This window comes from Nicotiana tabacum, chromosome 16, assembly GCF_000715075.1.
Source record: "Nicotiana tabacum cultivar K326 chromosome 16, ASM71507v2, whole genome shotgun sequence".
NCBI classification, from domain to species: Eukaryota; Viridiplantae; Streptophyta; class Magnoliopsida; order Solanales; family Solanaceae; genus Nicotiana; species Nicotiana tabacum.
Window position 1 is genome coordinate 86,315,116 of NC_134095.1, and position 27,749 is coordinate 86,342,864.

At 40.5% G+C, this 27,749-nt stretch overlaps 1 pseudogene; it reads left to right on the plus strand.

Annotated features, from left to right (window-relative positions):
* Positions 1 to 27,749, plus strand: part of LOC107761830 (polyphenol oxidase E, chloroplastic-like) — a 149,579-nt pseudogene that overhangs the window by 52,659 nt on the left and 69,171 nt on the right.

A 27,749-nucleotide genomic window follows, 5' to 3' on the forward strand; every position in this document is an offset into this window, starting at 1 on the left:
TGGAAAGGATCGACACAAACAAGCCCGGCTTCAAAGGTCATAAGAATGGTAAAAGAGAAGATTGGATTAGTTTGATAGATCAAGTCGTTGAGTCCAAAATGCATGTCATGATCATTAAGGCTAGTTCTCAAAAAAAAACTCTTCCTTCTGTCCTTCCGACAAGGGGCATTTCTTATTAATATTCGTTTCTTTGCATCATTGTGTCCTTCACTCTGAGTCAGTCCTTATCAAAACAAGTAATAAAAGATTTCAAAATTTGCTACCAGCTTTTCAGTTGCACAAAGTAAATTTGGCCAGCACACTCAGTTGTTACAGTCAACATGCCTTAAGGATTCATGCAAAAACTTTCCCCAAGACTCTTGTCAGCCTACTTAGCGCAATCAAAGATAACTTATTATTCTCTCTAACTGACAAATTGCTCAAAAAGTAGGAAGTCATTCAAGATATCAGAAAAGGTCACCTAAGCAAAGATCTCCAGTTGGGATAAGGATGTTTGAGCTGCTAATACAAATGTTAATGGGTGTGAAACAATCAGAGTTGGTGCAGAACAAATGTCTCTAGAGATCGACTCAAGATGATTGAGCACATAGCCAAGCTGCCCAAGACTCAAAGCCACAAACCGACCATCATTTTCAAAACTGACAAAATTTTCTTTGTTTGAAACAGGAACAAAGCAGTGCAAAGAAAAAAAAAGAAAAAAGGAATAAGGAAAAGAAAAGAGAAAAAGAAAGAAAAAATAGAAAAAAGAGAAAAAAAAAAGAGAAAAAGAAGAGCCGACAAAGGGAAGTTTCTCAAATCGTTGCCTTTATTTATCTTGCTATTGTGCATAAAATCTTGCCATTGATCTTTACATTTTTTCCTCCTAGGATAAAAAGTCCTAGTCTGATGGATTTTTCTCCCAATAAAAAACTTAGTCTGATGAATCTTTCTCCTAAGATAACAAAAAAGGGACCTAGTCTGATAAATTTTCTCCTAGGATCGAAATCTTAGTCTGATGAATCTTTCTCCTAAGATAGAAGACCTAGTCTGATGAACTTTCTCATAGGATCAAAGTCTTAGTCTGATGAATCTTTCTCCTAAGACACAAAAACAGAAAATCTTAGTCTGATAAATCTTTCTCCTAAGATACCAAAAAAGAAGAAGAAAAGAGACGTAGTCTGATGAACTTTCTCGTAGGATCGAAATCTTAGTCGGATGAATCTTTCTAATAAGATAGAAGACCTAGTCTGATGAATTTTATCCTAGGATCGAAATCATAGTCTGATGAATCTTTCTCCTAAGATACAAAAATAGAAAACCTAGTCTGATGAACTTTCTCTTCGGATCAAAATCTTAGTCTGATGAATTTTTCTCCTAAGAAGTCCTAGTCTGATGAACTTTCTCTTAGGATCAAAATCTTAGTCTGATGATTTTTCTCCTTGGAAGACCTAGTCTGATGAACATTTTCATAGGATAGAAATCTTAGTCTGATGAATCTTTCTTCTAAGATACCAAAAAAGAAGTAGAAAAGAGACCTAATCTGATGAACATTCTCCTAGGATCGAAGTCTTAGTCTGATGAATCTTTCTCCTAAGATACAAAAACAAAAAATCTTAGTCTGATGAATCTTTCTCCTAAGATACCAAAAAAGAAGAAGAAAAGAGACATAGTCTGATGAACTTTCTCCTAGGATCGAAATCAAAGTCCGATGAATCTTTCTCCTAAGATAGAAGACCTAGTCTGATGAATTTTCTCCTAGGATCGAAATCTTAGTCTGATGAATCTTTCTCCTAAGATAGAAGACCTAGTCTGATAAACTTTCTCCTAGGATCGAAGTCTTAGTCTGATGAATCTTTCTCCTAAGATAGAAGACCTAGCTGATGAACTTTCTCCTAGGATCGAAGTCTTAGTCTGATGAATCTTTCTCCTAATATAGAAAAACAGAAAACCTAGTCTGATGAACTTTCTCCTAGGATCAAAATCTTAGTCTGATGAAGTTTTCTCCTAAGAAGACCTAATCTGATGAACTTTCTCCTAGGATCAAAATCTTAGTCTGATGAATTTTTCTCCTAAGAAGACCTAGTCTGATGAACTTTCTCCTAGGATAGAAATCTTAGTCTGATGAATCTTTCTCCTAAGATACCAAAAAGAAGTAGAAAAGAGACCTAGTCTGATGAACTTTCTCCTAGGATCAAAATCTTAATCTAATAAATCTTTCTCCTAAGATAGAAAACCTAGTCCGATGAATTTTCTCCTAGGATAATAATTTAAAAAAAAGGGAAGTCTGAATTTGAAAAAAAGAGGAGTCAATTTTTAGTTTTCTTAACTTATCAATGTTTAGTTTTCTTGAAATCAGGGGTCCCGCCTGGAGAATAGGGTTAGTCTTAAATTTAGTCAAGCTTTGTTTATAGTTTTTCGCAAGCTCAGTCACTTTTAGGAGACGCACATCCTAGTCGAGTCATTAATATTACTCTTATCATTGCTTCCTTCATCAGCAGCGTAAGTGATTTATAGTTTTGCTAACAACTCACAAATCTTCCTAGTGCAAACTCGGGCAGAAAAGTTTCTTTTGTTGTCTGTTTTGCTGTAGTATCAGGCGCCCACCTGGAGAACAAGGGAAGACCGTTCAAGTTTCAAGGGAAAGAAGTTTCAGGGAAAAGCAGTTCGAGTTTCAACAATCAGGTTCCCACCAGAAGAACAAGGGAAGACAGTTCAAGTTTTAAGGGAAAGTAGTTCCGAGGGAACACAGAAAGTTTCAGCAATCAGGCGCCCACCTAGAGAACAAGGGAAGACAATTCAAGTTTCAAGGGAAGACATTTCAAGTTTCAAGGGAAAGCAATTTCGAAGGAGGAAAGTTCAAGTTCAGCAATCAGGTGCCCACCTGGAGAACAAGGTAAATCAGTTCAAGTTTCGAAGGAAGACAGGTTAAGTTGAGCAATTAGGTGCCCACCTGGACAACAAGGGAAGAAAGTTCAAGTTTCAAGGGAAGACAGTTCAAGTTTCAAGGGAAAGCAATTTCGAAGGAGAACAGTTCAAGTTCAGCAATCAGGCGCCCACCTGGAGAACAAGGGAAAATGGTTCAAGTTTCGAAGGAAGACAGGTCAAGTTCAACAATCAAGCGCCCACCTGAAGAACAAGGGAAGATAGTTCAAGTTTCAAGGAAAAGCAGTTTCGAAGGAAGACAGTTCAAGTTTCAAGAGAAAACAGATCGAGTTTTAAGGGAAAGCAGTTCAAGTTTCAAAGGAAGTCAGTTCAAGTTTTTGCAATTAGGCGCCCACCTGGAGAACAAGAGAAGTCATTTCAGAGTTCAATCCAAGTTATAAGTAGCAGAAGCTCGTGGCAAGAATGTGAGTCAACAGTTTGAGATGACCAAAGAAGAAGTCTCAATCCAAGACACAAGAAAGAAAAGAAAAAATGAAAGGCAAAAGTGAATCCAAAAGGCAGAAGTGGAGAAAAGATGTGGTCTGCTCAAGACATAATTGAAGTCACAAGCTCTACATGTCCCGTCTTGATCTGAAAAATGATGAAGAAGATTGAACCAACACCTGTAGCTAACAAGCATCAAGATTCAAATTAGAGTTCGCATGAAGAATCAACCAAGATTCAAGATCAAGCTTCAGAAGACTCATAGATAGGAATCTTGTAACTCGTAGCTGATAGGCTTAGTTAGTTTTTTTCAATTTTGATTTTTGATGTAATAATAGGACCGCGGACCGGAACCTCGACGGAACGGAACCTTACTCGGCTCTCCACCTCGCTATACTCCATCACCCCATTCAATTCTGAACTACACGTGGCCTGATTCCTTTATAGCCAAGTATATGTAGGCAGCTCAGATACCATAGCTCGGTCACATTCTCTTTTCTCTTAGTTTTTGGTCTCTCTGAATAAGGATTGGGTCAAAAAACCTATCTCGTCGTTCTTTGTCTAAAAACTCTTTGCATTTCCAATCAAAGAGGGGCAGCTGTAGACATGTAATTTTTAACCCTCCCCAAGATTTTATACATTTTAGCGTAAATATTTAGTTTAGGTCTAGTATAACTCCCTTTACTTTATTTTATCACAAAAATAAAAATTATAAAAAAATATTTTTCTCTTATTTAGCTAATTAATATTTTTATCTAGTTACTTTTAATTTGTATATCTTACATAAAATTCAAAAATACAAAAAAATAGTTTCAGGAATATTATCTTAATTTTACAATGATTTTTCCATTTTTTATCTGTTAGTATGATATTTTTCAAAAATACCAAAAAATAGGTTTGTTTTAATGGATAGTTTTATTTTAATAGTTATTTTACTTAATTAGGATTAATTAATAAATGATGTAATATTTTTGGTCTTGTGTTAGAAGAAAGAGTATGAAATTTGGGGCTAATTTTGTTTGGTCTTAATTGAAAAGGTCTAATTTGGGATAACCCAAAACATTGAGCCCATACCCATTCCCCATACCCCATTTTACCTAACCTAATTCCTACCCCTATAAATTAACATCTAACTCCTAAAATCAAGGGGACCTAAGACCCACACTCCCTAGAAAACGGTGGACTTTCAACAAAAATATTCCAAAATTCCTCTAACTTGAGAGGTGACCCCAAATTGAAAAAGCCAAAAAGAAAACGGTGTGAGTACGTGATTTTCCCCCTATATGTATTACTCCAACAAATTCAAAACAAAATAATTTCTTTCAGTGTTTGCAATTTTGTTGGATTTCGTGGCATTATTTGTTAATTATTTGCATTTGTCTGTACACATTTTTTTTATTTAATTAATGAAAATTACAAAAAAATATGTTGCATTTGCATTTAGGATTTAATTTTACATTTTTAGGATTAATTGACAAATTATTTTATAAAAATAGGAAAAAATCACAAAAATAGTTTATTTTGCACTTTTAATTTTGAATTTTGGTAGTTTTTCCTTTAATTTGGATTTTAATTATTTGTAGTAGCAATTATTAGGGTTTATTAATTTAATGTGGTAGGATAATTTGGTTTAGGATGTAATTTAGGTTTTAATTTTAATTTTTGAAAGAAGAAAAAGAATTTTTAAAGAAAACTGAATTGGAAAAAAGAAGGAAATAATGAAAAGGAAAATCTGGGCTAAACCCCATTTAGTTGTCCCCAGCCCAAACGAATCGCCCCAGTACCCGACCCAAATTCACGCCTCACCCGGTCCAAATTCCCCAGTACCATACGACGTCATTTTCTGGAGTCCAATCTCAGCCGTTGATCCCATATGATCAGACGGCTGGGAACTGAGCCCTTACATGATATATATATGTCCTAATGCCCCCCTTCATTTCATCGTTCCAACACCCCTATCAGAGAACCCAAGCCTAACCCTAACGGAGCCGCCCCCTTTTCCGCCACCATCCACCGGAGGCTCCACCTCCAACCACTCCCAAAATAACACCCCATGACCATCAAGAGCCCCTCATTCCAAATTCCCCATCCGTTTGCCTCGAATCAACCCAGCACGTCTCGAATCTGGTTTTGAAAGAAAACCCTAGCACCACCTTTGTGTTCTCCGGTGGCGGCGTCGCCTCCGTTCAACCCCAAACTAACACCCAACAACCCTCAGGATCCCCTCATGCCAAATCCACAACTACTCTCCTTCGAATCGGCCCGGAGTTCAGCGAATCTCGAATCTGAGGTCAACCCCAAAAGTTCAAAACCACTTTTTCGTCAATCCTGGTACATGCATGGTCAGAAGGCACCGTTCTTCGAGTTCTGAAGTTCGGATTCAAACGATCAACCTTAGCTTTGTTAGGGTTTTCGTCTCCGATGGATTTTGAGTCTAAATCGGTAAGCTCTTTTCTTCTTTTATCTTCTCTTCCTTTTTGATTGTCTTATTCTCTTCTTCCTCCCATTTTCTTTAGCTTAATCGTTTTATAACATTCTGGCGGAAACTCGACTAATCTCTCGAGTTTAGATTGGTCTTCCGGTCATTGTCCTTCTCTTCTTCGTGGAAGTTTGTTTTCTGATATATTTAGTCCGTTGTGTTAATAGCATGGATAACTCTCCGATCTTGTTTTCTATTTATCCATCCAAGTTATTTTAAAATTAAGTTACTTCAACTGAGTTAAATCCTTGCCTAGTCATCGTTAATTGATCAGTAAGTTAGTAGATTTGCTTTGAAATCATTGCATGTTATCATGGCCTGCAGATTTTTCTTTTCAAATAGATAAGTGTTCGTCTGGGCTTTGGTTTATCTTTGGTCCATTTGGCAAAGAGCAGCCCATCCAAATTGGTTTGGGTTCTTGGGGTAAATTCAGCCGTGGGTTAATTTGACTCATGTCTCATTTGGGGTTTAAGGTAAATAACGGGGGTATGGGGGTTAGTTTGGGTAGTCTTAATGAGGGAATCTATTTGTAACTGTCTGGGAAGCTTCTAGGAAGCTGGGGAGGGGACTACTTTGCAAAAACTGAATTTAAATTAGGGGTGTTTAAGCTAAAATGGAAACTAAAAAAGGGATTGAATGGCGAAAACGTATCTCCTTGGGTCTGCCCTATTTGCTTGCCTATAAAGGCATCTCTTCCTTGTCATTCAAGGGAGAGTTAGAGAGTTAGAGAGATTAGAGAGATGAAATTCAGAAAAGGCCAAACGGCTGAAAATTAGAGTAAAAAATTACTATTTCATTGAAATTCACTCTGTAATTCCTGCATGTTTTCAAATCTTGAAAAGAGTTTCTGATTGATATAGTCATAAAATGGACTGAGATTGGGTGTTTGAGGTTTAATTTTGAAGTTGTTTTGGGCATTGTTCGAGTGGGATTGTCTTTTATTTTGTTTTCAAGTTCATCTTGGTTGAGCTGGTGTTGTTGGTATTGGTCTGCTACTGTTCTGTTGCTGATTCTCCATTTTCTGCTTTTATTTTCGAATTCCAGGTACAAGTTCTGGACCTTCATTATGTAAGTCTTGATTCAAGGATGAAATGGAAGCACCATTATGCTTTAGTTCTTTGTTTCTTTGCTTGATATTTATATTCCCCCATTTATTCATAGTATAATCCTAGTTAAACTCCCTTTAAGTAATCGAATTCTCATGCTGTAATTAGTTGTGTACTGTGGAGACTATGACATATTTGGATCTTGCTGTTTATTTAGCTTTAGTGTTATAGGTCAATTTTGCAATCCTTGTTATCTATATTTAGAAGTTATTGGAAAATTGTTAAGTCCTATTACTGTCAGCATGTATAAGCTTGAACTTCATATAGCAATTTGGTTGAACCTTAATAATTAAGCTATGTTGTTCACAAAGTATGGAAATTATCAGGGTTCTGATTTATAAGGGTATTGGTTCCGGTCAAGTGTCTTCAAGGTTGCTTCATGTTTAAATGTTAGTCTAGGTTTAAAGTTTGAAATATTATGTGAGCATGAAAGTGATTAAGGTGTGTTTGGTACAAGTATTAAACCCTAAGGTGAATGGATGCTTCAGTAGTCAGTTGCTATAGCTTCAGCTTTGTCGTCGTTCGATTCGAGTGTGGAAATCTGCAAATTTTTAAAGTTCAGTCGTTCATGCGTTTTTTTGTTTGAAAACTTTCCTCCTGCGGCTATTTGGACTCGATCCTCTGATCTCGCCCTCATTCGACTTGGGCATGCTTCCGTTCAAATTGGGCCTGCCTCAAGCCCAATATCAATTTTGGCCTGGCATGCCGAGGCCTGACCGTCTTCAGCTATTGGGGGGCTTTTATTTTGTACGCATCTTGTGGACTGGGCTCCTTTGGGTTTATGAATTGAAATAGTAACTGGTTCACTAATGATTAAATATAGTAGGCTTTGGACTTTGCCAAAAATGGATATTAGGATTTCAATAAGATGTTTTAGATTACTGTTAGGTCTTTCATTTCTTTAATCGAGTTCAAATAAATCGAGGCGTGCCATTAGCGAATTTTCATGGCCCTCGCAAAGTTAACAACGCGTTAGTTACTTTAGGCGCGTTATTTTTAATAATATTATCTTCTTAAACTCGGGTGCGCATTTCATGTGACCCAAATCCAAAATCCTAAAACGTTGAATAAAATGTGTTCCGAATTGCAGGTGCATTTCATGTGGTGCGATCCAAAGACATGTTTTAAACGACGTTCAATCTTCCTTAAATGATTAAAAAGCGGTATAAAATTAAAATCAGCATATAGGTTCGTAATTGATTAAAATCAGATAATTAAGCCGATTATAACAGTTGAGCGACCGTGCTAGAACTACGGAACTCGGGAATGCCTAACACCTTCTCCCGGGTTAACAGAATTCCTTACCCGGATTTCTGGTTCACGGACTGTTAAACAGAGTCATATTTTCCTCGATTCGGGATTCAACCGGTGACTTGGGACAGCATAAATCTCCCAAGTGGCGACTCTGAATCTTTTAACCATAAATCCCGTTTCGATTGTCCTTTAATTGGAAAAACTCCCTTGTATTTATACCCTTTTACGGGGTGTAGGTAAAAAGGAGGTGTGACAAACGGCAACACCCACAAAAATTCGGCCGCCCCATTTCCAAACCAGCACATCAAATCAAACAAAAGTTTTCTTCTTCTTTGTCTCATTTTGGATTTTCGAGTTTAATTGGAGGTTGGCTCAGATTTCAGAAAAATGCCAAAGTAGCCTCCATACCGGCGCACAGTAGGAACCAAACTGCAATGGGTCTGTGTCTTTTTGTGCTACGCAGTGTGTGTAATTTGGCGTTAAATATTCCGATTGCTTCAAAGCCAACTTAGGATTGAGGTCGTTTTGGTTTCAAGTGTTCTGATGTCGATTCGAAGTTCCGATTTGCAATTTCGATGTTTCGATCCAAGAATTGTTATTTTTTAACCCGATTGATTTGTAATTTTCAAGTTTATCCATCAATAAAGGTCCAATTTCTCTATGTTTATTACTTTGTTACGAGTTTTTTTTAGTCACTCTATTTTTGATGTTGACCGAAGAGTGTTTATTTTGATTTATATTGTGCTTGTGATTGTACCATCATTGGATTGATAAGTTGTTTACTCGTGAATTTAATAGTTATGCAGATGAACTTATTTTGTCTTTTATGAAAACTTTAAGTTGATTTAAAAATTCATGTGGTTTACAAAGTTTCCTTGGTTTTGGTCATAAGTTTATGGAGTAAAATAATATTTTTCCTATTGTGGAAAGAATATGAAATTGTTAGCTTTAACGGGCCATTAGAGTTGCAATTAACTTGGTCTAGAATGAGTTCATTAATTTATTATCGTGATTATGGACATATTCGCGTGACATGATTACGGTTTTTAAAATGATATTCGTAGTTCGCTTTTAGGCATGTTTAATATACCATCGTAGTTATGTACACGTTCGCGTGACATAATTACGATTCTGAAAATAAAACCGGAGTATGCGTTCGCGCAACTTCGGCCAAACATTCTTAATAATAACAAAGCGTTATTAATTGTGGACACTTTCGCGTGACATGAGTTTTGACGCGCCAAATAAATGGGTACACGTACGCGTGACCTGTTTTCAAGATAATTGCTTAATATAAAATGGCAAATGCACATAGGTTCTAAAATAAGTAATTAGACAATTTTAATAAGACAAGTACGATCAAAGCGACCGTGCTAGAACCATGGAACTCGGGAATGCCTAACACCTTCTCCTGGGTTAACAGAATTCCTTACCCGGATTTTTGTGTTCGCAAACCGTAAATAGAGTCAAACTTCCTCAATTCGGGATTTTTAACCGGTGACTTGGGACACCATAAATTATCCCAATTGGCGACTCTGATTTTTAAATAAATAATCCTATTTCGATTATCACTTAAATTGGAAAAAACTTCCTTATACCCTTCGGGTGGTAAAAGGAGGTGTGACAGTCTTTATGGGTGACTATGAGTTCCCGCATGTTTCTTTATCATGAGCAACGATATGGAGGTCCGGAACAAGTTTATATTCAATGTGAAGTGTATTGCCGACATCCATGATGTTATTTGAGCAGCTATGATGGTCAGAGGTTATTACTTTGGGCATTAGACTTGTGTGGAGCATCATGTGCTTGTATTCTGGATTGGGATTTTGGCTTGATTTAGCTTGTTAAGGTTCATGGAGTGTGATGACGTGGAATTCGGATCCTATGATGAATTTCAAATGTTGAGGTTTGGGTTCTATTCTAAGGATTTTAGGCTAAAGAGGATATGAGACCTTTAGTTAAGTTGCATTGTTAGTTCTGCTTAGGTTGGGTGATGGGGAATCACCCTCGGGTGTATGTATGGTGACCTCATGCAGTGGTTTGATGGCTTTGGAACGACTCCGGGCACGTTCGAGGATGAACGTATGTTTAAGTGGAGGAGGATGTAACGACCCGACTAGTCGTTTTGAGCAATTGTGTCCGGTTTGACAGTTTGAGATCATGAGCAGCCTCATATTAAGTGTATCGACTTGTGTGCATGGTTGAATTCAGCTATCGGATGATTCAGAGTCGAAATGGGAGAATTAATCTAGTTTTGGAAGCTTAAGCGGTGAGAATTTGACCGGAATTGGACTTTTGGGTAAACGACCCCAGAATGGGTTATGGGTGATCTTAACAGCTTCGTATGGTGATTTTGGACTTAGGCGCACACCCGGATTCAAATTTGGAGTTTCGTAGGGTAATTTGAGGCGTTTCGGCGATAGTTGGAAAAATTGAAAGTTTGGAAAATGGAGAAGTTTAAACCATAGTTGACTTTTGTGAAATCGGGGTCATAATGCGATTCCGAGAGTTGTAACAGTTTTGTTATGTTATTTTGGACTTGTCTGAAAAATTTGGCGTCATTCCGGGTTGATTTGATATGCTTCGTAATGAGTTTTGGAAGTTTGAGGGTTTGAAAGTTCGTAAGTTCGATTCATGGTGTGATTTGTCGTTTCAACATTGTTTGTTATGATTTGAGACCTTGAGTGAGTCCGTGTTAGGTTATATGACTTGTTTGTGTGTTTTGATAGGGTCCCGGGGGTCTCGGGTGTGTTCGGGGTGGGCTATAGGTCATTTTACCTTGTTTTGGACTGCTGTCTTCTGGTATCTGATATCCTCCTTCCCGCTTGCGAAGACCCTTTCGCGTTCGCGAAGAGCCTCTGCTAGTCGCGCCATTTTCATTCTTCGCGATCGCGTAACACGACTCGCGTTCGCAAAGCTCTACCTTTTCCTTCATCGCGTTCGCGTAGGTATGCCGTTCCACTCTTCACGCTCGCATACTAATTCACGCGTTTGCGAAGAGCAATCTTGGGCCATCAGACTTCCTTTCTTCGCGTTCGCGTACGTGCTATCGCGTTCGCGAAGCACACCTGGGCATCCTTCATTTTAATTCTTTGTGAACGCGATCCTTTTTCCGCTTTCGCGATGCACAAATGCCTAGGCAGAATAAATAGTACTCTGCTGGGGAACGAACCCATAATCTCTGGTTCATGGTTCAAGAATTCGAGCTTAGAATAATTGTTATAGTTGGTTTTATCCATTGTCTGATTTTGTTACATGATTTGGGCCTGATGTGCTAATTGATTGCTTTTACCGTTTTGATATTCCGTGAACTGTATATAAACTGTTGTAAAATCTCTCTTCTCTCTGAGTCTTCTAAATCATGAAGAAGTGTGCACTTCGTGCAACTTCTTTTTTGTTAGAGTCATATTCCAAATTTAGAACGAGGTTCGGATAAGTTGCAAAGCCGGTGAAGCTTCTGTATTCCCGGTACGCTGCCCCCCTCGGCTTGAGCTGTCCGCTCGGGCAAGCCAGGTCTAGAACAATAAACTCAGGTTTTAAATCTAGTATAACAAGACCTCATGCCGGATCCCTAGTAGGAACGTTTGTTGCATCATGTGCATTTGACTTTGGAGACTCAACACAGGGGTTGGGTCTGTCTAGGACAGGTGCACCCGAAACAAAAAGACCATCCTGATGCATTCTACTTGCTACTTGTGCATTTATTTGCTTCGGACTTTCATGCTGACCGTCTTATGAATATTGGAAAGAGAAATAGCAGTATGAGGGTTAAAGAGAGTGAATCGCCTGTTCTGAAAAAAAAAACAATGTACAAATAGTGCCGAAACTCTGCCGAATTTTTGAGAACATAAAAAGGGATGAAAAAAGGGGTTTTGTTTTCAAAATAGTTTGTTTTATTTACCAATGAAATGGAAAAAAAAGAAGAAAAAAGTTGTTGTTTTCAAAAAATAGTTTTCTTTGCCAATGAAATAAAAAAAGAAGTCTCGCTTTCAAAAAATAGTTTGTTTTGCTTGCCCGAACTATGCCAGTTTGATTCTCACAGGGTGTGAGATACGTAGGCAACCCCCATCGGGTCCAACTTCCTTTTGTAAAAGTAGCCAGAAAATTTTGCTTTAATTTGAAAATAATTAGGGTGATGTCATTCTTGTCAGAAATAGCCGAATGCCCCTAAAAGGGCGCAGGAAGGCTCTTTTTACAAGAACAACCACTTTTGTCACTGTTAATGGTTTTGGCTGGTTAGCTGACACAACCTTAAAATCTTCATTTTGAAGTGCTGAAAGGCCGTGTTGGAAAGGCTGGATGTTTTGTGGAAATTTTGAAAAAACGGTTATTTCTCTTAAGTCAAAATGAGTCATAGTTTTTTTTAATCACCTTAATAAATGTGCAGGATGAGCACAAATCAAAATGAACCTTTCTCAGTCCGTGAAGAGATCCCTTTGGAGCTACATATGTGGTGGCATAATTTGGGAGACGACAGCAGAAATGTTGTGACAAAAGCACTGGGCGGTCTTATTGGGCTTTTGAAGGTCAAGCCTAGAAAAGACGTGATTGAGGCCTTGATACCGTTTTGGGACCCAGCACAAAATGTGTTCCACTTTGCGGATTTCGAGTTAACTCCTACGCTAGAAGAGATAGTAGGCTATGCCGGTTTCGAAGGGAATCTCAGAAGTCAATACCCGGTAGCACCAAGAACAGTGACCCCCCACAAATTTTTGGACTTGTTAAGCATCAGTCGGGATGTCCGAGACGGAAATTTGGCCAAAGGATTTTGTACCTTCTACTTTCTGTACCGACGATACAGGAATACACGTGGCTTCGAAACACCGGATACTGGTCTTACTTATGTTGGGAATCAAGACAAGTGGGAAGCTCAGAGAGGATTAGCTTTCATAGTGGCGTTCCTGGGTATTTTGGTTTGCCCGAGAAAAGATGGGAACGTAGAGATGGGGTTAGTAGGGATAACTGACTTTATGGTGAAAAAGGCAAATGGGACTATAGTGCCGTTGATCTTGGTAGAAATTTACCGAGCTCTTACTCGTTGACGAAAAGGAGCAAAGTTCTTTGAAAGGTGCAATATGCTATTACAAATATGGATGGATGAACACCTTTGCCACCATCCCGGATACTTGAATTGCGGTATGATTGGCCTCAAGTGTATTAAAAAACATGAAAAGAGAGTAGAGGGTTATGAGTTTCCAGATGGTACGGAAGCATGGCATGCTCATTTGAGATATTTGACCGAAAATAAGATCGAATGGACATTCGGATGGCTCTCGGTCAACGAAGTAATCTATATGTCGGCTGAGGTGTGTTTTTTGCCGTTGATGGGTCTGCGGAGTATCCAGCCTTATGCTCTGCACAGAGTCTTTCGTCAGTTGGGACGATACCAGAACATCCCACACAATGAAGATTTGCGTCAGCAAGTCATTGAGTTAGATCCAAAAGTTGCCTTCCCAGAAGAAAAAGTGTGTCGGGTTTGGCATCAGTGCAGATTCTTAGGGCCTAACACGCAAGTACGAGACCTATCCATAGGCGAGGTGGAGTCCAGTTATATTTCTTGGTATGGTAAAAGATTCAGAGTTCAACATGAGCCTGACAGGCCCGCAAAGAGACTCCATGTCCAGCAATTCACCGACAGAGCTCAGGTACAATGGGATTGGCTGACCAAAGAAAACGAGTACAGGGCTACCATAAGCAAGTTGGAAAAGCAAGTCAGAGAACTTCAATTCGAGAATAGCTTGCAAGTGGCGGCGGACGAAGGAGAAAAAAAAAAGCTAGCCAAAGAAAATGAGGCCCTTCGAGCTCAAATTAAGAAATTGAAAGTAGCAGCAGAAAATCCAGTCCGAAGTGACAATGAAAAGCTCATAACTAACCTGAGGCAGAAAGTAAATGACTATAGTTTTGATTTGAATAAAGCAGAAAGTGTACTAGCCAAGGCTCGAAAGCAATTGGCTAAAAACGCAAATGAATGAGTACGCATGGTTAAGCAATTGAGAGAAAGGTACGACAATGAGGTCGCAGGGTTAAAGAAAAGGGTCATCGCCACAGAAAAAATGATCAAACAAGCAAAAGACTTCAAAGTTAAAAGGGAACATTGTTATACAGCATTGGCGCAATTAGAAATAGATTTGCAACAACTTCAGGAGCAAAATCATGCTGCTGAGCAAACTTTGGAAGCCAAGGCCCAGCAGATTGGGCATTTGCTACAAAAAATGGGCGCCATAAGAGAGAGAATTAGAAGCATTGCCGACTACATCGTTATGAAGTGCCAGATTTGTGAGGATATGACTCGCACTACCTTCTTTGTAGCAGTAATGACATTTGTTAAATAGATAATGAACGACTTGGATCGACTTCAAAGGGAGCTTGCATATAGGCCCGCGGCGAGACCGAATGATGTCCCGCGGGCACTAGGAGCATTGATGTATTTATGATGTTTTCGTTTGAGTCTGCATTTCTTTTTTGTTAAGCGTCTGTCAGTCATGTTGAGATTTTTTTTCTGCTAGAGTCCGTCCAATTGTTTTCGAGTCTGTATTTTCTTCTGTTGGAATATAATGTCTATTTTTGGAGTCTGTATTTCATTTTTGCATCGAAGTCTGTTAGTCTTTTGGAATTTGTTAGTTTTGAGTTTGTAATAGAAGCATTTGTTCTTTTATTTTATGAAAACTGAAAATCCCAAAAATGTTTTATTTCACACTTTTCTACAAGAACTACGCTTGGTCTGATTCATGCGGGGTCATGATACGTAGGCTATCTCCATAGGATTCGACCGTAACAAAATAAAAGAGAGTAAAGAAAAGAAAAGAGCGGAAAAAAAAGAGAGAGAGAAAATAAGAAATAAGAGAGAGTAAAAATAAAGAGAGAATAGGGGCAGGAATGAAAGGAAAGGAAAAGAAAAGAAAGAAAAGGGGGAGGTTTTCAATTAAAGGTAAGAAAATGTCGGAATGACGCATGCAACCGATCAAATACATAATAGAGACGGTTAACTGTTTAGGTGCATTCATGCCCAATATGCGGTGACCAATCTGTTAAATCCTAATCGCTAACAAGGTTGTTGTTTGATGTATTAAGTCCAGGCAGGTGGTTAGTTGACTGGCATTCTGGCAACTCACTCCTACAACACCTGATCGAAAGACAGGCTGAATATGGTCGACCAGGAACCGGAAACAAGTATTGTCGACCCATCGAAAGAGGTGGAAGAAATGGACGTTAATGCGATAAGGGAAGAAATGTATAAGCTGAAGCAGCAGATGGCTGAAATATACCAAGCTTGGGTGAAGGGGCACCCACCCCCAGTTTATCCCGCCAACCCTGCTTATATCCCACCATCACCCCAACCTCCGGAGCCTCCCACTATGAACTCATCTTCAACCTTCCCCCTCTACCAACAATGCCATGGCACCACTTCCCATACTTCTCAAGCTCCACCACTCAAACAAGTCCCATACCCTCCTCCACCAATTACACCTGTTTTTGTGGCACCTCCACCTGCTACATTACACCGATCTTCCAGTAAACCTCTATTCCAGACTCACGACAACCAGTACTATCCCCCTGAACCCACCTTCAAAGTTCCAGAGCCATATCCTTACACTCTTCATCTTGATATCCCCGCAGAGACCGAGAAATCGCCTAAAAATCCCGAGCATGAAGAGATGATCAGAAAGGTCAAAAGCTTAGAGCAATCATTCCGGGATATAAGGGGGCTGGGGGGTCTAGTGAGTGTAGCCTATAAGGACTTATGTCTGTTCCTAGATGTTCAGCTGCCAGCAGGGTTCAAAATTCCCAAGTTTGATCTGTATGATGGGCATGGTGACCCGGTAGCACACTTAAGAGGATTCTGTAGCAAATAAGGGGAGCAGGTGGAAGAGACGAATTGCTGATGGCATATTTCAGCCAAAGTTTGAGTGGGTAGGTGCTAGAATGGTACACTAGACAAGATCATAGCAGGTGGTACACATGGGACGATTTGGCCCAAGCCTTTGCCTGTCATTTTTAGTATAATCTCGAAATCATCCCAGACCGTTTGTCATTAACGAAGATCGAGAAGAGGAACGGTGAGATTTTTCAAGAATATGGGTTCCGTTAGAGAGAGCAAGCAGCGAGGGTTGACCCCCCGATGAAAGAGAGTGAGATGGTTGATTATTTCTTGCAGGCTTTGGAGCCCACTTATTTTGGTCATTTGGTGTCAGTAGTGGGCAAGTCGTTTAATGAAGTTGTGAGGCATAAGATCAAGTCCAACAAGATCATGAGATCATGAGTTACTTGGGAGGCATGGTTGAGGAGGGACTCAAGTCCAATAAGATCATGAGTTACTCAGCAATCAAAGCAACCACCCAGGCCATTCAAAACGGTACTGGGGTGTACTCGAAAAGAAGAAGAAAGAGGATGTTGCAAATATCGAGTCAGCAGCTTGGGGTGGATCCAGGAACCTTCCATAGTTCTACAACCAGCCTCGACCCTATCCCCAAACTTACCCCCACACTCCATATAGCCCGCCACAACATTACTACCTACTGTTAGATCCCCATTTTTCTGTCTATCACGCACAAACCTATACTCAACCTCCCGCTCACATGCAGTGGCGTGCGCCAGCTCCACAAAATCCATACCAAGCTCCACAAAATAACTATCTACCCCCAAAAGCCTACAAAAATCCTCCTGGAATAGGTTTTCGACCCAATCAAGCCTTTAAGAATGAGAGGTTGCAGAAGCAGAAGACTTTTACTCCATTGGGAGAATCCTATACTAGTCTATTCCACAGGCTGAGACAGTTGGGTATGTTGAATCTGATCAAAGCCAATCTGCCGAATCCCCTTCCCAGAAATCTTGATCGCTCGGTGAGTTGTGAGTATTGTTCAGGGGCCCGGGGACATGACACAGAGAAATGCTGGAAACTAAAAACAACTGTACAAGAGCTCATTCATACTCATCAAATCAAGGTCCAGGCCCCAGAAACACCAAATATCAACCAGAATCTGCTACCAGCTCACCATGAGACCCATATGATTGAGTTGATATACAAGGGAAGGGAGACTAAGAAACGCTCGCAGATGGTAATGATGATCCGTTCCAGTAAAACCAGTTCAAAGGAAAAGGTAACCAGTGGAAATCAGTGGTCCAGTTAAAAGGGGGTAGACAATAAGCCAGCTATGGTAACCGGGAAAGGGTCATCAAGCGCTGTCATAGTGAAACCAGAGAAAGCTAAAGTGGTGGTATCAGGGGTTACAAGTAAACCTGTTATGATCGTGATGGGTGCTCGCACAGGGCCTGTTATTATAAAACCAGTAACTCAGCTTCCAGTAATCAACAACAAGGCGGTCCTATGGAATTATGAACGAATGACAGTAACTTACCAGGGGAAAGAGGTTAAAGAAGAAATGTGTGAGACTCGTGGTTTGACTCGATCGGGGAGATGCTTTGCCCCCGAAGAGTTGAGAAAATCTAAGACCATAAAAAATAATCCAGTGTTGATGAAGAAAGCAGCAACTGAGGAAGAAGCAGAAGAATTTCTGAGAAACATGAAAGCGCAAAACTATTCCATTGTGGAACAGTTAAGGAGGACACCAGCTCAGATCTCGCTCTTGTCATTATTGATCCATTCAGACGAACACCGTTGTGCTTTGATGAAGATCTTGAACGAGGCTCACGTTCCTGACAAAATCTCAGTAAACTACTTAGAAAAGATAGCTAACAAGATATTTGAGGTAAACCGAGTCACTTTTTCCGATGATGAGTTGCTCGTGGAGGGTACCGAGCACAATAGAGCCCTCTATCTGACCGTGAAATGAGAAGACTCTATGGTTACTCGGGTACTGGTTGACAACGGGTCTAGCGCGAACATCTGTCCTCTCTCCACATTGAACAAGCTGCAAGTAGAGGATGAAAGAATTCACAAGAATAATATTTGCGTTCGGGGATTCGACAGTGGAGGGAAAGATTCAGTCGGGGACATAGTACTTGAGCTCACAATAGGGCCAGTTGAATTTACTATGGAATTCTAGGTGCTCGATGTGGCTGTTTCGTACAATCTGCTGTTGGGACGACCCTGGATCCATGCCCAACCAGTCCCGTCTACTCTACATCAAGTGGTCAAGTTTGAATGGGATCGACAGGAAATTGTTGTACACGGCGAAGATAATTTGTGTGTGCCCAATGGTGCCATCGTTCCGTTCATAGAGGTTGATGATGAGAAGGGACCATGGGTTTATCAGGTTTCTGACACAGTATCAGTAGAGAAAATTCCGGAAGAAAAGTGCGTGCCAACTCCCAAGATGGTTGCGGCATCAGTTATGGTGGCTGTTGAAATGTTGAAAAATGGTTTTGTACCGGGCAAGGGTTTGGGTGCGTCTCTGCAAGGTATTGTGCAGCCAGTTTCTCTTCCAAAGAATCTGGATACTTTTGGTCTGGGGTTCAAGCCTACCATTGCAGACGTGAGAAGAGCTAGAAAAATGAAACAGAAAGCATGGGTAGTGCCAAAGCCAATCTCGCGTCTGTGTAGGTCATTCGTCAGACCGGGTATCAGAAAGCAACTGTTGTCAAAGGTCCCTAGACCACTGATTGGTGCCGATGGGGACTTGGAGAAGGGGTTCAAAAGATTATTCGCCGAGGACAATATGGTTCAGGCTAGGGAAGGATCCGGCAAGGAAGATGTGCAATGTGTGGGACCACGTGCAAAAGTCAACAACTGGGAAGCTACTCCTCTTCCTATCCGGAGGGAGTCTTGGTAGAGGGTTTTGGTTTTCTTTAGTTGTCTAGATTATTCCAGGGTCTGTAATTTAGATATTATGTTCCGTCCAGTTGGATGTGTTAAAATCCAGTTATCTTTATAGTCAATGAAATGCAATTGTTCCTTTTCCTTCATTTCTTCTAATTTTATTTTTGTTTTCTTCTTTTTACAGTTCTTTTTATGATGATATCAATGACATGACATTAATGAGGAATCTTCGTCCAGTTTTAAAAGCCTATCTAACTCTGAAATAATAATACAAGAAATTGAGTGTGATGACGAGTTGGAATTTGATGAGGATGAGGCCTATGAAGAAATTAGCAAGGAACTAAGTCATTTTGAGGAAAAGCCCACACCTAATTTGAACGATATAGAAGCAGTTAATCTAGGGGACCAAGAAAATGTCCGTGAAACTAAAGTAAGTGTCCATCTGGAACCTCAACTCAAGGAAGAGATAATTAAAGCATTGTTCGAATACAAAGACATTTTTGCATGGTCCTATGAGGACATGCCGGGTCTAAGCACTGATTTAGTGGTTCACAAGTTGCCCACTGACCCGGCATTCCCTCCTATCAAATAGAAGTTGAGAAATTTCAAAACGGATATGAGTGTAAAGATCAAGGAAGAGGTCACCAAGCAGCTCGATGCCAAAGTCATTCGGGTCACCCGGTATCCCACCTGGTTAGCCAATGTTGTGCCTGTACCGAAGAAGGATGGCAAGACCAGGGTGTGTGTTGACTATCGGGATCTCAACAAGGCAAGTCCAAAAGATAATTTCCCGTTGCCGAACATCCATATCTTGATTGATAATTGCGCCAAACATGAGATTAGTTCTTTTGTGGATTGTTACACGGGTTATCATCAGATCTTAGTGGACGAGGAAGATGCAGAAAAGACAGCATTCATCATGCCGTGGGGAACGTACTGCTATCGCGTCATGCCATTTGGTTTGAAAAATTCTGGGGCAATCTACATGAGGGCAATGAAAACAATATTCCATGATATGATACACCAGGAAATCGAGGTGTACGTGGATGATGTGATCATGAGGTCTACAAAGCAGTCTGACCATGTCAGGGATCTGAAGAAGTTCTTCCGAAGGCTTCGCAGGTACAATCTCAAGCTTAATCCTGGAAAGTGTGCTTTTGGGGTGTCGTCTGGAAAGTTGTTGGGGTTTGTAGTCAGCCGCTGGGGCATTGAATTGGACCCATCGAAAATCAAGGCCATCCAGGAATTGCCACATCCGAAGAACAAGACTGAGGTGATGAGTTTGTTGGGGAGATTGAATTATATCAACAGGTTCATCGCTCAGCTCACGATAACTTGCGAGCCAATCTTCAAATTGTTAAAAAAGGATGTTGCGGTCAAGTGGACAGATGAATGTCAGGAGGCGTTTGATAAGATAAAGGGGTATTTGTCAAATCCACCCATGTTGGTCCCGCCAGAACCAAGGCGACCTTTGATTCTATATTTGACGGTATTGGACAATTCATTCGGTTGTGTATTGGGTCAACATGATATCATTGGCAGGAAGGAGCAGGCCATATATTATCTCAGCAAGAAATTCACACCGTACGAGGTCAAGTACACTCAGCTTGAGAGGACATGTTGCGCCCTAACCTGGGTGGCGCAGAAGCTGAAACATTATTTGTCATCTTACACTACCTATCTCATATCTCGCTTGGATCTATTGAAGTATATCTTTCAGAAGCCTATGCCCACAGGGAGGCTTGCAAAGTGGCAGATCCTACTCACAGAGTTTGACATCGTCTACGTGACTCGAACTGCAATGAAAGCACAAGCCTTGGCGGACCACTTGACCGAGAACCCGGTTGATGAAGATTATGAACCTTTGAAAACTTATTTCCCTGATGAAGAGGTGATGCACATTGATGAGTTGGAACAAGTTGAGAAGCCTGGATGGAAACTTTTCTTTGATGGAGCTGCAAACATGAAGGGCATGAGGATATGAGCAGTACTTATTTTTGAAACAGGGCAGCACTACCTTGTTACGGCTCAACTTCGTTTTTACTGCACCAACAACATGGCTGAGTACTAGGCATGCATTCTGGGTTTGAGGTTAGTTGTGGATATGGGTGTCCATGAAGTCTTGTTCTGGGGTGACTCGAACCTCCTGGTGCACCAGATTCAGGGAGAATAGGAAACACGGGATTTGAAACTCATACCGTACAGACAATGTTTGCAAGATCTTTGTCAGGGGTTTCAGTTGATAGAATTCAGGGATATCCTGAGGATCCATAATGAAGTCGCCGATACTTTGGCCACTCTGGCGTCAATGTTACATCATCCAGATAAGGCTTATGTGGACCCTTTGCAAATTTAGATCCGTGATCAGCATGCTTACTGTAATATGGTGGAGGAAGAACTGGATGGGGAGCCATGGTTCCATGATGTCAAAGAATACATTAGGATGGGGGTATATCCGGTACAGGCCAGTAGTGATAAGAAAAGAACAATTCAACGATTGACAAGTGGATTTTTCTTTAGTGGAGGGGTATTGTACAAAAGAACTCTAGATCTAGGATTCCTAAGATGCATAGATGCTAGACATGCCATAGCAATCATGACTGAGGTACACTCCAGAGTTTGTGGACCGCATATGAGTGGGTATGTTCTGGCAAAGAAGATTCTTCGAGTAGGTTATTACTGGCTCACTATGGAGCGGGATTGCATCAGTTTTGTGTGTAAATGTCATCAGTGCCAAGTGCATGGAGATTTGATTCATTCTCCACCATCTGAATTACATACAATGTTCGCACCATGGCGTTTCGTTACTTGGGGCATGGATGTCATTGGGCCAATCGAGCCAGCAGCATCGAACGGACACAGGTTTATTCTGGTAGCCATTGATTATTTCACTAAGTGGGTTGAAGCGAAAACGTTCAAATCTGTGACCAAGAAAGCAGTGGTCGACTTTGTGCATTCAAATATCATTTGTCGGTTTGGGATTTCGAAGGTAATCATCACGGAGAATGGCGCTAATCTCAATAGTAATCTGATGACAGAGACATGTCAGTAGTTTAAGATTATACATCGTAATTCCACCCCATACCGCCCTAAGGCGAATGGAGCAGTCGAGGCAGCCAACAAGAATATAAAGAAGATACTTCGAAAAATGGTGGAAGGTTCTAGACAGTGGCATGAAAAGTTGCCGTTTGCATTGCTGGGTTATCGCACTTTTGTCCGTACTTCGGTAGGGGCCACTCCTTATTTGTTGGTATATGGCACGGAGGCAGTAATACCCGCAGAAATTGAAATCCCATCCCTTCGGATTGTCGCTGAGGCAGAAGTCGATGACGTTGAATGGGTCAAAACCCGCTTGGAGCAATTGAGTCTAATTGATGAAAAGAGATTGGAAGCAGTATGTCATGGCCAATTGTACCAACAGAGAATGGCAAGAGCATATAACAAGAAGGTACGTCCACAGAAGTTTGAAGTGGGTCAGTTAGTGTTGAGACGTATTTTGCCTCATCAGGCTGAAGCATAAGGAAAGTTCGCCCCAAACTGGCAGGGACCATTTGTTGTAACTAGAGTGTTGTCCAATGACGCGTTATATTTGACAGATGTAGAAGGGAAATGCATAGAAATGGCCATCAATTTCGATGCTGTCAAAAGATACTATGTATGATTTCTTCCTTTGATTGTACTTGTTTGTATTTGGCATATTTTGAAGATTGAAATGACGAAGGCGTTTTGTTCTTCTATCTAAACACTTTATCCTTTGTTACCCCCTTTTTGGGCCTTATTTATTTTCTTTTATGCCCCTCTTTCGGAGTCAGCAGCAAAGATCATAAACACAAGCGTGAAGGATAAGTAAAGGAAAAGGAGAAAAGAAAAGAACGAAAAGGGAGAGAAAAATGAAGAAGAAAAAAAGAGAAAAAAAGAAAAAAGAAGAACGGAAAAAAAAAGAAGAAGAAGAAGAAGAAGAGAAAAAAAAAGGAAAAAGAAGAAAGAAAAGACAACAAAACAACAAAAAGAGAAAAGGAAGAAAGAAAAGAAAAGAAAAGAGAAAGAGAAAAGAAAATCATAACGATAGAGAAATTCCTATGTCATGAACTACGTTCGACTTGATTCCTTTTAAGGATACGTAGGCAGCCTCACGGTTCGGTCCAATCAAAACAAAATCCAAAAGTCCCCATGCAAGGAACTGGGGCAGAAGTTGTGGTTGTTGTGAGAAATCTGATTCCGAAAGTTGTATATTTAACCCAGTTAAATTGTTTTGAGCCTTTTGTACCCTTTCTTCCTAACCCTGCCTAAAAGCCTGCATTACGATCCAAAGAAAGACCTTATGATCAGTCTTTGAGAAATGCCAAGTCGAGCAGGTAAAATGTAATTCATGTCAGGGGCAACACTCTGGTTCAAGCAGGAAAAATAAAATGAGAGAGTTTTATTGGTGAAAACCCTCGCGGGGCACCGTAAGGTGGCGGGAGTTGAGAGAAATAAAAATGAGAGAGTCTTATTGGTGAAAACCTTTACAGGCACCGTAGGGCGACGAGAGTTGAGAGAAAAATGAGAGAGTCTTATTGGTGAAAACCCTTACGGGCACCGTAAGGCGAAAGTGAGATGAGAGATGAACGAATGAAAGAGGTCTGCTGGTGAAAACCTTTCAAGGCACCGCATGATGGACAAGGTCAAGGTTTGGGTAAAGTAATCAGGTCATGGAAATTCAGGGGCAACGAAGTACGGCAACTGAAAGTTGATCGGTTGGACAGATTGGGCCGATTAATCCAAAATGCATGTCATGATCATTGGTACCAGCTGTTCCACTCAGATACGTTTCTTTTTCTTTTTACTTTTGTAGCAGTAATCTGGTTTTGGATTCTTCTTATCCTTAACCCGCAAAGTCATTGCATTTCATTTTCTTCTAGGTAATTATCTAAAGATGTTTCAATGTCAGCCTTGTCAAAATCATGTGAAAAGATTTCAAAGCTCATTACCGACTTCCAAAATTGCAAAGCACAGAGTGGTCAAAGCACACTAAGGATAACATGATGTAAGAGAGGGGTACAAGGAATCACCGAAAGTTTCATCGGAGGAATGAATTGGTAATGTCATGGAAGATGCAAAGGTTCAAATAAAAAGGTCAGAGGTAGAACAACAACAGGGGTATAAAACACTCGGTTCATCAAAGGTCATGGGGTTTGAAAGTCGGTCAGAAAGACTAAGCGGTTCAGGGCCAGTTCGGGGAAGCCAGTCAGAACGAAACAATGCAGCGGAAAGATCTTCAGCAAGAGTGCCATCAGCTAACCGCCATTTTAAACTGACAAATTTTCTTTGATTAAAACAGGTGCAAAAAAGTTCGTTTGTTTCAGAGAAACTCTCCGTGGAGAAAGGAAGTCACCAAACAGGTTTGATTTTGGTTTTCAGGACCCTCCTGGAAAATGGGACCTAGTTTAAAGTTTAGAAATAACATAATCTAGCATAAATGTATCCCGAAGGAATATAAGTTAGCTTAGAAATCTGCATGTTCGAGATAGGATTCAATTAGGAGTTTCCAGGACCCTCCTGAATAATGGGACTTAGTTTAAGAATTCAATTAGATAACAACATTTAGTGTAAAGTCTATTGTAGGATAGTATAATTCAGCCATAAAAGTTGTCGCTCTTAAGATATAATTGGACTTTTGATTTTCAGGACCCTCCTGGATAATGGGGAGTAGTTTAAAGATCCTCTTAGATAGCAAGGTTAGCAGAAGTCACACCTGTAGAAGATATAACTTAGATTTTAAATTGTCGTTTAGTTAAGAGTTGTCAGGACCCCCCTGAATAATGTGACCTAGCTTCCAAATCCTTAGTAATACTTAGTAATATGATTTAGTTTTACAATCACATCTGTCCCCAGCCACCAAACTGGGGCAGAAAATTTTCTTTGTTTTGTCTATGTTAAAGTCAAGAGCCCGCCTGGAGAGCAGGGAATACATTTCAAGTTGAAGTCAGGAGCCCGCCTGGAGAGTAGGGAATACTTTCAAGCGTAGCAGTCAGGAGCCCGCCTGAAGAACAAGGGAGTACAATTTAAGTTTTAGTTTTCAAATTTTTTGCTTTGTTCATTTTGAAGTCAGGAGCCCGCCTGGAGAACAAGGGAATACATTTCAAGTTGAAGTCAGGAGCCCTCCTAGAGAGCAGGGAATACTTTCAAATGCAGCACTCATGAACCTGCCTGGAGAGCAGGGAATACTTTCAAGTGCAACAGTCAGGAGCCCGCCTGGAGAACAAGGGAGTACAATTTAAATTTTAGCTTTCAAATTCTTTGTTTTGTCTATGTCGAAGTCAGGAGCCCGCCTGAATAGCATGGGAATACATTCACGATTTGAAGTCAGGAGCCCGCCTAGATAGCATGGGAATACATATGAAGTTCAGCAGTCAGGAGCCCGCTTGGAGAACAAGGGAATACATTTCAAGTTGAAGTCAGGAGCCCGCCTGGAGAGCAGGGAATACTTTCAAGTCAGCAATCAGGATCCCGCCTAGAGAACAAGGGAGTACAATTTAAATTTAGCTTTCAAATTCTTTGTTTTGTCTATGTTGAAGTCAGGAGACCGCTTGGAGAGTAGGGAATACTTTCAAATGTTGAAGTCAGGAGCCCGCCCGGAGAGCAGGGAATACATTTCAAGTTGAAGTCAGGAGCCCGCCTGGAGAGCAGGGAACACTTTCAAATGCAGCAGTCAGGAGCCCGCCTGAAGAGCAGGGAATACATTCCAGTGCAGTAGTCAGGAGCCCGCCTAGAGAACAAGGGAGTACAATTTAAATTTAGCTTTCAAATTCTTTGCTTTGTCTATGTTGAAGGCAGGAGCCCGCCTGGAAAGCAAGGAATACATTTCAAATACAATAGTTAGGAGCCCGCCTGGAGAGCAGGGAATACTTTCAAGCCAGCAATCAGGGTCCCGTCTGGAGAACAAGGGAGTACAATTCAAGTTCTAGCTTTCAAGTTCTTATCGATATTTGGTAATGTGGGCCATTTTGCACTTACATCTGTGCCCACCCACCAAACTGGGGAAGAAATTTTTTCCTTGTTTGGTCTATGTTGAAGTCAGGAGCCCGCCTGGAGAGCAGGGAATATATTTCAAGTTAGCAGTCAGGAGCCCGCTTGGAGAGCAGGGAATACATATCAAGTTCAGCAGTCAGGCACCCACCTGAAGAAGGGGAAAACATCTCAGTTTACAATTCAAGATGGCAATAAACAGATGTTTCCAAGAGAGTGGAGGATAACAAAGCAACAAGAAACGCAAGAGCAAGCTTGAAGATATAGATAGGACTTTTGTAATCCATAGATCATAGTCTAGTCTAGCTTCTTTTATTTTATCATGGTGTAATAAGGGGGTTCAGTAAGCAGTAGCAGCAGCAACAACAACAGTGGAAGCCCAGCTTCGTGGTAGTCCCAGCTACCAAAACTTCCCGAACTACATTGACCTGATTCTTTTTTAGCCAAGGATATGTAGGCAACCTCAGAAGCAGGGTGCGGTCAAATCTTTCAAAAATTCTTCACACGGAGTATTCAAACAGGCAAAAATCGCTCGTATCCGCTCACTTATCTTTGCACGAAAACTTTGTGTTTCCGAGCAAAGAGGGGCAGCTGTGAGCACGTGATTTTTGCCATATATGTATTACTCCAACAAATTCAAAACAAAATAATTTCTTTCAGTGTTTGCAATTTTGTTGGATTTCGTGACATTTTCTGTTAATTATTTGCATTTGTCTGTGCACGTTTATTTTATTTAATTAATGAAAATTACAAAAAAAAATATGTTGCATTTGCATTTAGGATTTAGTTTTACATTTTTAGTATTAATTGGCAAATTATTTTATAAAAATGGCAAAAAATCACAAAAATAGTTTATTTTGCACTTTTAATTTTAATTTTGAATTTTGGTAGTTTTTCCTTTAATTTGGATTTTAATTATTTGTAGTAGAAATTATTAGGGTTGATTAATTTAATGTGGTTGGATAATTTGGTTTAGGATGTAATTTAGGATTTAATTTTAATTTTGGAAAGAAGAAAAAGAATTTTTAAAGAAAAAAGAATGAAATAATGAAAAGGAAAATCTGGGGTCCAATCCGCTCCTCACTAGGTCCAAATTCTCCAGTACCATACGACGTTGTTTTCTGGAGTCCAATCTCAGCCGTTAATCCCATATGATCAGACGGCTGGGAACTGAGCCCTTACATGATATATATATGTCCTAATGCCCCCCTTCATTTCATCGTTCCAACACCCCTATCAGAGAACCCAAGCCTAACCCTAACGGAGCCGCCCCCTTTTCCGCCACCATCCACCGGAGGCTCCACCTCCAACCACTCCCAAAATAACACCCCATGACCATCAAGAGCCCCTCATTCCAAATTCCCCATCCGTTTGCCTCGAATCAACCCAGCACGTCTCGAATCTGGTTTTGAAAAAAAAAAACTAGCGCCACCCTTGTGCTCTCCGGTGGCGTTGCCGCCTCCGTTCAACCCCAAACTAACACCCCACAACCCCCAGGATCCCCTCATGCCAAATCCACAACTACTCTCCTTCGAATCGGCCCAGAGTTCCGCGAATCTCGAATTTGAGGTCAACCCCAAAAGTTCAAAACCACTTTTTCGTCAATCCTGGTACATGCATGGTTAGAAGGCACCGTTCTTCGAGTTTTGAAGTTCGGAATCAAACGATCGACCTTAGCTTTGTTAGGGTTTTCATCTCCGATGGATTTTGAGTCTAAATCAGTAAGTTCTTTTCTTCTCTTATCTTCTCTTCCTTTTTGATTGTCTTATTCTCTTCTTCCTCCCATTTTCTTTAGCTTAATCTTCTTATAACAGTCTGGCGGAAACTCAACTAACCTCTC